Consider the following 11,687-nt stretch of genomic DNA (forward strand, 5'->3'; position numbering starts at 1 on the left):
TTGATGAGAGGGAGGCTGATTTTCTCTTGTTCGGTCTCAGTTGTTTATTTTTTCTTATCAGCATTACAAGGTACAAGGAGCTATGTGCACTATGATAGAAAAGGGGTAAAATGGCTAACAAAGATCTTCTTCAAGGTCTTTTATATGTCCATTTACCCAATTAACAGGTGCCAACTAAATTATTTTTCTTAGTGACCCAATGACCCAACACCTGTGTGCTGCACTGTGACATTTTCTACCCAATCACCTACTACTACCCAAACACCCCTAGGAGAAGAACATGAAGAAGAAAGAAGAGGGACAAGAGACAACACCCTAAATCCTCCATCTTGTCTCCTGTTCTCTAAACTACTTTTTCACCTAGTGATTTAAGAAACTTTCTAATCTACACATTTACACTTTTCCTATCTAACTTTAACATTTGTTTTCATGTGTCACCATGAAAACATGCACATGAATTTCATATTATATGAAATTCAGTGTTTCCTTGAATCCTAGAACTAAATATTAAAAACAAGGGCACACAGTCTGTATCTCAGACTCCAACATGACGGTGAGAGCATCTCATAGGGTCTGGGGGAGCACCAGGATGCACTTGGACCCGGAGCATTGCTCAGAGGAGGTGGTGAGGGACAAAGCTTTTTGCCAGGAAACAGCAGCTGAACAGGTGAGCCAGTGTGGATTTGAAGGGCTGATCTTTCTCCTTTTCCCTTTTGATTCCATCTTGGCAGTCCCTCCCCGGTGCCCTCAATCTGTCACAAGAATTCCAAGAAAAAAAAAAAAGGCTGACCAAACAATGAAAAGAAGGGGTACAGGTACAGTAGAATACAGTTGTACCCCACCCCCAACCCTAAACAGCAGCCCTAACAGCGCTCCCATTTCCCTGAGGCAGCTGCAGGCAGGAATCCTAAAGCAGCAGAGTGCCAGAACCCCGAGAGGTGCAGGCAGTACACCGTGTTCTAGGGCCAGTTGAGAAGAAATAGTGGCCATTTAGGTCCCACTTGTGTGGGATAACCAGGGGTTTCCAGCCCCGGCCCACCCCGGGCTCCCCGTTCATCCGCAACCGGGGAGGCTCCCAAACCTCATCGAGGCGGCGGTTCATTCGGATCCACAGCAATACCGCTTGAAGAGTTTCGCTCCGCAAGCCTCAGCATCCCAGCGGGGCTGAAGCATGCAGGCGAAGGACCCAGCCATTGTCAGGAGACCGTGAGTGTTGGGTTTTCACAGATGTGCTGCTAAGATCTCGCACTGATATTTGGTTTTCTTTATTGTACCTGTCCAAGAGACAACAGCCTGCCAGAAACGTGCCAGACGGTGAGGCGGCCTTCCCTTGTGCCCCACGTGGCTTCTCGTCCCCACGCATATGAGAGCTAAGTTGAAGTCCAAGACCTACAGAGGGGCATGAAAGCGGTGTGCTAGGTCAGCACTCGTGGCCAAGGATTTTTGAGTCAGATTTGGCGATGTGGAGGTCCAAGCTGTGTCCCCTTAGGCCACACCTCAAGGGAATTCCTCACTTTGGCTCACAGTGCTGAGGTGTGCAGGACAGAGCAATCCCGGGGTGTGTCGTGTCACTTTTCTACCGTGCCTTCCGTGCCTTTTGTACCTCTCGTGTCGTACGTGCCTCGCCTTATCCCTTCCAGGGGTTTATCAGAAACCCCGGTGTCTCTCTTAACATCTCTGATCTCTCTGAGAAGAACATGAAGAAGAAAGAAAAAGGGACATGAGACAACACCCTAAATCCTCCATCTTGTCTCCTGTTCTCTAAACTTTTTCACCCAGTGATTTAAAAAAACTTTCTAATCTATACCCTTACACTTTTAGCTTTTTCTAACTTTAACATTTGTTTTCATGTATCACCATGAAAACATGCTCATGAATTTCATATTATATGAAATTCAATGTTTTTCTGGATCTTATAACTAAGTATCAGAAACAAGGGCATGCACTTTGTATTCCAGACTCCAACATTTGCCCCACTCCTTAAAAAAAATAAAAAAAAAAATCAACCCAAACCTTTTCTTTGATTAATTTTTACTCAGGGTTATTTTTCCTTCTCTCAAGCCCTATGCACCAACAACAGAACTGCTGCTCTGTTCTACAGAGCGCTCTGCCTCCAGGTTTGAACATCAGTTAACTAACCACTCAAAGCTAGAGTATTAGATCTAGGTTGCTTACTTAACCAGTAGCTTAATTTGTCTAATTGCTTTAAAGTTTCTGCTGAAACTACTTGAATTGAAAGCTGAGTTGTTATAAATCTCTACCTGAAATTTCATGAGTCAAACTCTTCACAATCAAGTGTGACTAAGATTGATATAAGGTTACACTAAGATGTTGACTCTTTATATAGAACATAATAAATAAAAAGAAAAATTGAATATTATACCAAAATTTATTTTCACTGAGATAAGGTATACTTTCTTTTGAGTTAACTAAAAGAAGCGATGCAGGTGAAATCGCATCACAAAGCGATCACCAAAATGATACAGCTCAAGGGGGATACCTGATTCACCTTCATCTTCAAGGACTTTATCTCTCATGCAGGTTTCTGAATCTTGACACAGTTCACACCACGCTTTAACAAATGAGGCTTTACAATATCGATTTTCCTACTCTTTCACACGAAACCCAAGTTCATCGCTCTCGCATGCGGGATCAAAGGTGTTCAGCCGTCAACTGCGGTCTCGATACGGTTCACATCGGCGTGCTCGCTCTTCTGCTCCTTGGGCCGTCTGCTCGTCTCTGCACCTAATGAGTTTCCATGTTCTTCGCTAGCAAGTTACTTCTGCTTTGAACCTGTGAATACAGAAACTACACTTTACTCCAAATTACTAACTGAAATTAATTTTTTATCTTCTTGCTTCTGAACCTTTGACAGGAACCAAAGAATTCTCTCTCAACTTTGCTTGAGTACTGTTAGAAGAATACCTGATAATTGATGGAACTGGCTTTGTGAAAGACTTGTTTAAAAAGGACCGATCAAGAATTATTTGCAATAGATATACAATATTTGCGTTTTTTCCAAAATCTAAAATACATACATAGCGTTTCCACGCTTCTGAACCGCAACCCGTTTCCTCCTCCTCTCTTATAAACAAAGGTAAAATATCCACTGTCTTGTTCTGACAATGAAAAACCAAAGTAAAACACATGCATATGTATAGATATAGGAAATAAAACTTTTACAGCAATCAAAAAGTGATTAAGAAGATGCATAATTAATATTATGCGATATTAAACTTATCTAAATCTGTAATATGAATTACCGAATGTACTAAATATATACTCTCATCCCAGAGTCTGCCACAGCTGATAAATCAATGGAAGATTGGAAAGTCGTGTCCAGATAACAATTCTCCAAGCTCACAGTAAAAATCCAGCTGCTATATTAATTCACTAATTGCCAAGTCCAATTGACCTGAATATTGTTTTGATGCAGAAAACTGGATTTATTTGTCAATTCTCTATCCAGGTAAAGTCAAGGCTTGGCCAGGGCCTAAGGTTTAAACTGGAAAGATGCCTCTTAACGTATTACTGAAACAAGGTTCTCAATAGTAGCAGCTATGAGATGTTGGAGTCTGAGATACAGACTGTGTGCCCTTGTTTTTAATATTTAGTTCTAGGATTCAAAGAAACACTGAATTTCATATAATATGAAATTCATGTGCATGTTTTCCTGGTGATACATGAAAACAAATGTTCAAGTTAGATCGGGAAAGTGTAAATGTGTAGATTAGAAAGTTTCTTAAATCACTAGGTGAAAAAGTAGTTTAGGGAACAGGAGACAAGATGGAGGATTTAGGGTGTTGTCTCTTGTCCTTCTTTCTTCTTCATGTTCTTTTCCTAGGGGTTTTTGGGTAGTAGTAGGTCATCGGGTAGAAAATGCGGCAGTGCAGCACACAGGTGTCGGGTCATCGGGTCACTAAGAAAAATAGCTCGGTTGGCATCTGGTAATTGGATAAACGGACATATAAAAGACCTTGAAGAAGATTTTTGTTAGCCATTTTACCCCTTTTCTATCGTAGTGCACATAGCTCCTTGTACCTTGTAATGCTCGTAAGAAAAAATAAACAACTGAGACCGAACGAGAAAAACCAGCCTCCCTCTCATCAATCTTCAGTTCAAAGGGAAAAAGAACCCAAATCCAAAAGTCCTTTAACTAGACAAATGGCTCCCAACCTTGGGGCACTTTGAACTGAATGCTCCTGTTGAAGGAAAAAAAAAACCCAACCCAACAAAAAAGACCCAAACAAACAAACAAACAGAAAAAAAACCCAAAAAAGAGAGAAGACAGCGGGAAGCTGGAAAAAAAAGAAGACAGCAGAAAGCTGGAAAACTCCCTGGAAAGGGGAAAAAGAAGATCTCGGTAATCCTGGCGCCGGTGAGAGCGGACAAGCCAAGCCGGACGTCTGTGAGCTGTGGAACGGATCACGGATAGAGGAGCTGAGACAAAGCTGACCCTGAGGTCAGGTAAGCCATCAAAAGGGAGCAAAAATATGGGAAATGTGTCCAAACCTGAGGGGGAGGTTTCGGCTACCTTGGAAGCTACGGTAAAGGAGCACCCGCTCTCTGTTTGCACGGATCAGTTTAAAAGCCTTCTATCCTGGGTACAGGTAGAATTCCCTAACGTGGATTCAGAAAATATTTTTACCCCAAGCCTATGGGAGAAGATAAACGTCAGAGTATATGAAAAAACCACTCTTAGAGACGAGGTAGCAGCTGAACTTCTAACAGCTTCTGCAGTGACTTATGAAGTCATCGCCAGTAAATGGGACTCTGAAACTCAGGCAAGGGACACTATGGGTCCAGAAAAACAGAAGGGTTTGTTTCAGTCAGATGCGGAATGCTCGTTACCGCACGCTGTAAAGTCTGTGTCAGCCTCCCGGAAATCTACCTTAGCAAAGAGAATGTGTAAGCCTGTTGAAAGCCCAGACAAACAACTATACCGAGACGAGGAGGCGATTCAAAAATGCGGGCAGAATTTGCAAAAAGGGGTCTTAGAGCTTTTGCAAGAGCGTCTGAGTTCTCTTGAAACTGTTCCAGCGCCCGGTCTGCCGGTGCCGGCAGAACAGGGAGGGGAAATTTCCTTGGCCGCCTGCGTGCCAGCAGCCGAGCCCATTCCGGCCCTAAGGGAGTGGAGTGGACAGCCCTGTCCCCCCTGGGAGGGTACGGGAGGGTTCGGCCCGAGCCAGAGCGGTCCGGGACCTCCACGGGCACGGCGGCCCCTGTGCCCCGCCTGCCAGGGGTGGGCTTTGAGCCACAGCTGTCAGTCAACGTGACGTCAGCAGTGACGCAACCACAGCCGCAGCTCCAGACCCCGCCTGCGGCACCGCCCCCAGGCCAGCCGTCATCCGGGGCGCCCGTGACGTCACAGGGAGGCGTGGTCCCGTCCCTCCGTGCCCAGCCCGGAGCCGGGGCACAGGCGGGTGGAGGAACCGAGCCTCGGCGTGCACCGAGCGCTGCGGCGGCACTTTTAAAATTGAATTCGCTTTGCAATACAGCTGCAGCAGAGCAACAACAGCTTGGAAAAACAACAGCTTCACCACAGCAGATGGTTTCACTGGATACCACATAAAGCCAAGAGTCTTTTGAGCACAGCCGTGCTAATGCAGTTCTTTCAATCCTCCCACAGACACGGATACAGGGTTACGGCACATGTCAATATCAAGTCCAGCATCTCTCTCACGGTTTCAGAAAAATAGCCGAAAAGCAAAAATCAAAAGCATTGTAAGATGCATTACTGGCTAATCTGCAAATTATAGCAGCCACAAGCTTCAGAGAGAAGCCCCTATTGAAATGCCTTCAAAAATGGATCAAAAAGTTTAAAAATGTTGCATAATAGAATACATATAGATGTTATATTTCTAATGATAGCTGTAGATTTTGTTTCTACAGAATAACATGGAAAAAGATGATACTTACGCACCCAAGAAATTTAAAAGATTTTTCTTCTGTTTCAGTATTCGTAATACATGAAAGTTTTGAAAATGTTATCTTCTCTATACATCTGCTGATAATGTAGTATTGTATGATATGGAGTGATCAAGTATTATTACCGAAATTACAGTTAATTTCTGCAAGATGCTTTTCTTTAAAATTGAGTTAAAAATCATATGATTAACCCTACAGAAAAAGGATTGAATAAGAAGTTGCTTTCATTTTTAACCTTTCATTTGAATAAGTGTATTGTGGATTTAGATCAATATAGTTTTCAAAAATCTCAAAGATATATTAACCATATATTACCCATTTGCTTGGTATTTTTTTACAATTTTAATAATGTAATTTTAATATGAGTCTTTCTGTTATAAAAAAAACCCCAAACATGTATAACAGCATATATACCAATTTAGATTTTGAATTTAAGTTAAAAAGCTAGACTTAATGTTTCTGAAAAGTACTACAAAAGCTGAATAGCAAATTACCAAATCTGTGGTGTTGTGGTTTTTTTCCAGTAAAACTGCACTCTAAAAATCCTAATACATTTAAACATAGGCCAAGCAAATTCTTGTTACGAATAAGCATTTTTAATAACATCTGCAGTTATTATAGGTTATTCTCAAAACCAAGTAACATAGAAAGGTGATAAATTTGTTGCATCCCTATAATCTCTATCGTGAACCAATATTCCTATTATATTGTGTTCAAAGAAGCGTGTACCAAACTTTTAGTTGTCTTTTTTTATAATAACAGAGTAAGATTAAGTCATGTTTTCATCTAATATAGATTAAGTGTTAACAGAATTAAGCAAAGTTAAACTTCACTATGTTTAAATTTAAGTGTTTTTAACTTCAGTTCTAACTTTGGTATTTTTTAACGTTAAGTTTTGTTGCTTCCTTTTGTCATAATTAATTTTTAACAAGTTTAAAATTTAAATTGCTTCATGTCTTATTGAAGACATTTGTTTAAACTACATAGTTATTTTCCTAGAAAGATGAAAAAAACTACAACTGAAACAGCTGTGATAGAACACTGGTGAACACCTGCTTAAGAACAGAGGTGAATGCTGTTTGTGACACCCTTGATTTCATTAGAAGTTCTATCGTTTGTTATAATCTCTGCAGTTTTAGTTTTCTATAAGTTGCACAAAAAAATAATGATAGTTATTTACAAAAAATTTAAAAGTTTTTCACTTTAATTCATTTTTAGTCATTAAGACAGGAATGTTTCAAAAATATTATCTCGATTTCCTCAGACACTTACTGATGACACATGCATTGTATAGTGTAAATTTATAGGTTTCTACGATAAGCATTATCTATAAAGCGTCGTTTTATTTACAGCCCGCTTTATACATATTTTGATATATATTTGTGTAATTACCTTTTAGACACGTGTCATTTGAGATTTTTTTGTTTTCTAACTACAGATGTATCTCGGTCAGTAAGTTATGCAGCTGCTTCTACGTAGAGGTTTTTTTTTGTGTTAGTTTTTACTCTTTTCCTTGTTTAAAAAGATTTACATTTACCTAATCCAATGTAACTTTATTATTTTAGTTTCCAAAATTCTAAGAAAATGCGTCACGGTTGAAAGTTAAGTGTTATGAAAGAAACTTCAGATTAAATTAACTATTGGATAGTTTAATTAGTCAATTACCTAAGACATCCGATCATTTGTTTTATACAAATGCCTTTAAAGGTTTGCTGTGTTTTAAGCACCCTATAGCTGCTATTTTTAAACCCCTTGCTTTGAAAATTACTTCAGAGACATCTTTCCAGTTTAAACCTTAGGCTCTGACCAAGCCTTGACTTTACCTAGATAGAGAATTTACCAATAAACCCAGAAGTTTTCCGCATCAAAGCAATATTCAGGTCAATCGGACTTGGCAATTAGTGAATTAATATAGCAGCTAGATTTTACGGCGGGCTCGGAAAATCGTTATCCGGACACGATTTTCCAATCTTCCATTGATTTATCAGCTGTGGCAGACTCTGGGATGAGCGTATATATTTAGTACATTTGGCAATTCATATTACAGATCATTTAGATAAGTTTAACATCGCATAATATTAATTATGCGTCTTCTTAACCAGTTTTTGATTGCCGTAAACGGTATCATATACGCACGCATACGTATACATATAGGAAAGAACACTTTTACAGCGATCAAAAACTTACGGATGGACGCATAAAACAGTTATTACTCCCGAGCTTTCTCGTACCTTCCTTCGAAGCACCGGGGACCAGTCCCGTCTAGTCCTAAGCTAATCACCGGGCCTCCAATGCCAGGAGGGAAGGCTATCCCAGAGCCCACATCCGAATCTCAACTTACCCCACGTGACCTCGGCCGTAAGCGTCTCACGTGAGTAATTCCTTTAGGCCGTAGTAACAAATACGTGGACAGTATTTGTCGGTAAAATTATCGAAGAAATGTGGGTTACTTCTCTGGAGACCTGAGGATTCACTTCTGCCTCTGGTCAGGATACAACAGAGAAGATCTGTGGTACAAATGGTCACAAGCGATCAAACAGGACATCCAGCTTCTCCTTGAACTTTGTGGAACAGGGTTGGCATCCAGCCTCGTCCTTAGACCGGGAAGCAGTTCCTAGAAATGGGAAACGGGAGGCAAGGAAGATTCAGGCTAAATATGGATTCAAACCGGACCGGGTGTTAGCGCAGGAAGAGACATTTTTCATCCAGACTGCCGAAATGAAGACCCGTAAAATCCTAGCTCTGCTTCGTGTTTCATGTACTTTTACGTGGTATTTACATTATCAGAAAAAATGAGCAAAGAATAAACACGACAGGTTCCCGCTATTGTTGCGCGAAGGCTTTTTTTAAAGGCCGCATACTCACCGTCTCTTTTTCACTCCAGGCTCGGCTTTTCCCCCGACGTCCGCCGCATCGAGCGTCGCGAGGACGGCCGGGTTCTTCAGCGGGGAGTCTCAGGAGCCGGTACGAATTCTGCTTTTTCTGAAGGCGTATGAAAGCGTGCTATCAAAATAGCTATTTTCTCCACCGAAAAGCGTTCCGTACACGACCGCCAAGGCACGGATGTGTTTTAATCACGTAGCTAGATGTACTTAGAAGATTATTTTTCAAGGCAACACTCGTAGTAGAATTTCATTCGGTTTGCGTCCGCGAGAGGCGGGCCGCCGAAGAGGCACGGTCGGGAACGAAGGACGGAGTAAATCTCCGGGGACGCGCGGCAAAGGACCGAGTCGCACGGAAGAGGCCTCTTTCTAAACCGCATTAATATTTCGCCGTAATTCGGGGCGTTTGGATTTAGCCTGGGCTTGTCAGCTAAGTCATAAACAAGCCAACTCGGCTCCTCAGCTCTCAATGAGCGTTTGAAACACATCCACAGAAGGCCAAGGCAGTAATGACTGCAGAGGAAAAATTCACGACTGAACGATTGCTGGGGAAAAATTTCTCGGGAGTCACAAACCCGAGACATGTGAAATTCTGAAGGTGGAATTCTAGTTTCAGCTTTGGGCACCCGAAGGAGGACAGGAGTCCTTAGCCATATAAAGGGAAGCCGAGCACCCCAGCGCGTCAGGCGCAGACAACGAGGCGTTCAGGGAACTAGCGGCGAGCCGTTTCCGCCCCTACCCTCTCACCCAGGGGCAACAGCAGCGGGTATCGGACAAACCTCTGTCAAGCAGCAGCAGCCGAGCAGATGAACCGGTGCATGGATTTGCAGGGGGGAACTGGATTTGCAGGGGGGATCTTTCTCCTTTTTTCCTTTTGATTTCATCTTCCTAGTCCCTCCAAAGCGTCCCTAGAAAAAATGGGGATGATGAGGACGAAAGTAGTTGAAACTGAGGGAAGCAACTCTGTTGGGGAGGGTGAAACAGGGAAACCTTATGAATGTGATTGTTTGTCAGAAGATTCTGAAAATATGAAGGCTAGAATCAAAGTAGAAATGAAAGCCTGCTCTGAGTCCTAGGATACCGAGTGCCGGTTAACCAAAGAACAATAGCCTAGCCAGTTGAACGAGAATCCCTGCTGACAAAACAATGTCCTTCTGCTGATTGAGAAGTCCAAAGGTAAAAAGCAAGGAAAGAACTTGTAAAGCTTTGTAGAGTCTAAAGCGCAGCACTGTATGTTAATATAGGGAAGCGCATAGGCTGTATGTAAACTCTTTAGTGGCCGTGTCTCATGGTGATCGGTTACTAAGAATTAGAATATTCACGATAGAAAAAGATATATTGGATTGTAACAAGAACTTCGCTCTCAACTCTTACCCCTCTCTCAGCTCCCCTCTCCCCCGCTCTTACCTCTGAACCCCGCTCCCTCACCTCCTTCCCGTCTAGCCCTCTCCCCCACTCTTAACTCTCAGCCCCCTCTCCCTGGTCCTACCCCACTAGTCTTCCCTGCTCTCTACCTCTGGTTTTTCCCTCTTTCCCTCTATTGCTCTCTTATTCCCTCCCTCCCCTTTCCCAACCTCTCCTCCCCTGCTCTTACCCGTTCTCTCTCCCCTTCCCCGGACCACGCGGACGCCGAGGCCGGCGGCAGACATGGATCTCCCCTCTTTTTACCCTTATAATAAATTGCTTATACTTGAACAGCTTGACCCCGGAGAAGTCTCTCACCGTGAGTGAGCGTTTTTACATACCAATACCTGGCGCCCGCACGTTTACGAGCCATCCCACGACTCCTCCATCGGTGAGACACTGCTCCATCATCACTGGCAACTACGAAGACAGGTTTTTTCACCCTTTAAGGCCGTCTAGAGCGCAGTTTATGCGGCTGATCACCATAACACCGTAACTCTCTTTCCACTGTTCCGCGGCACCCTCGGGCACTGGCCGGCCGTCGCTCAGCAGCGTCGGCTCCGGAGCTCTAGAGGTATCCGCCGCGTGGCTTTTTCGGGGCGCACGTTCCGAACGGCGTCCGCACCCCTGGTTTCCGCAGGGCCCCGCGGCACTGAGAAGGGTGGCAAAGCCACGCCTCTTCTGTGCTACACGGGACATACCCTGCGTGGTTTCTTCGGGGTGAAGGTTGCCAAGCAGCGTCTGAACCCCTGGTTTCCGTGGAGCCCCCGAGCTCAGGGGGGCGTTGCGAGGCGACGTCTCACCTGGGCTAGGTGGGCAAAGCCTCTACGTGGTCGAGTGAGGGGCAGACGCTGTCACAGCATCTACACCCCGAACTCTATAAAAGTTTTTCCGCTGCAGCGTCCACACTGTAGTTTTCAGACGACTCTGCAGCGTGGTTATGTGCGAGTATTACTAAGTGACACCCGAGAACGGACGGGAGGTGCCTGGCCAGCACCCATCACCCGAGCTCTGAGAGACTGTTGGAGTCTGAGATACAGACTGTGTGCCCTTGGTTTTAATATTTAGTTCCAGGATTCAAAGAAACACTGAATTTCATATAATATGAAATTCATGTGCATGTTTTCATGGTGATACATGAAAACAAATGTTCAAGTTAGATAGGAAATGTGTAAATGTGTAGATTAGAAAGTTTCTTAAATCACTGGGTGAAAAAGTAGTTTAGAGAACAGGAGACAAGATGGAGGATTTAGGGTGTTGTCTCTTGTCCTTCTTCTTTCTTCTTCATCTTCTCCTCCTAGGGGTTTTTGGGTAGTAGTAAGTGATTGGGTAGAAAATGTCACAGTGCAGCACACAGGTGTTGGGTCATTGGGTCACTAAGAAAAATAGCTTAGTTGGCATCTGTTAATTGGGTAAATGGACATATAAAAGACCTCGAAGAAGATCTTTGTTAGCCATTTTACCCCTTTTCTA

The 11,687-nt window shown here is 43.2% G+C and overlaps 2 long non-coding RNA genes across 2 annotated transcripts; both read right to left on the reverse strand.

Moving 5' to 3' along the window:
• Positions 1 to 990: 990 nt before the first annotated feature.
• Positions 991 to 8,836, reverse strand: LOC131588362 (uncharacterized). The gene is made up of 4 exons (XR_009279562.1): positions 8,794 to 8,836; positions 8,270 to 8,542; positions 2,501 to 2,793; positions 991 to 1,686 (listed from the first exon to the last, which is right to left on the reverse strand). It is a non-coding gene; the product is annotated as an uncharacterized LOC131588362 (long non-coding RNA).
• A 17-nt stretch (positions 8,837 to 8,853) lies between these two features.
• On the reverse strand, positions 8,854 to 11,359 carry LOC131588363 (uncharacterized). Its single transcript, XR_009279563.1, has 3 exons — positions 10,562 to 11,359; positions 9,590 to 9,718; positions 8,854 to 8,910 (listed from the first exon to the last, which is right to left on the reverse strand). It is a non-coding gene; the product is annotated as an uncharacterized LOC131588363 (long non-coding RNA).
• Positions 11,360 to 11,687: the final 328 nt, after the last annotated feature.

This window comes from Poecile atricapillus, chromosome 25 (genome assembly GCF_030490865.1).
Source record: "Poecile atricapillus isolate bPoeAtr1 chromosome 25, bPoeAtr1.hap1, whole genome shotgun sequence".
NCBI lineage: Eukaryota > Metazoa > Chordata > Aves > Passeriformes > Paridae > Poecile > Poecile atricapillus.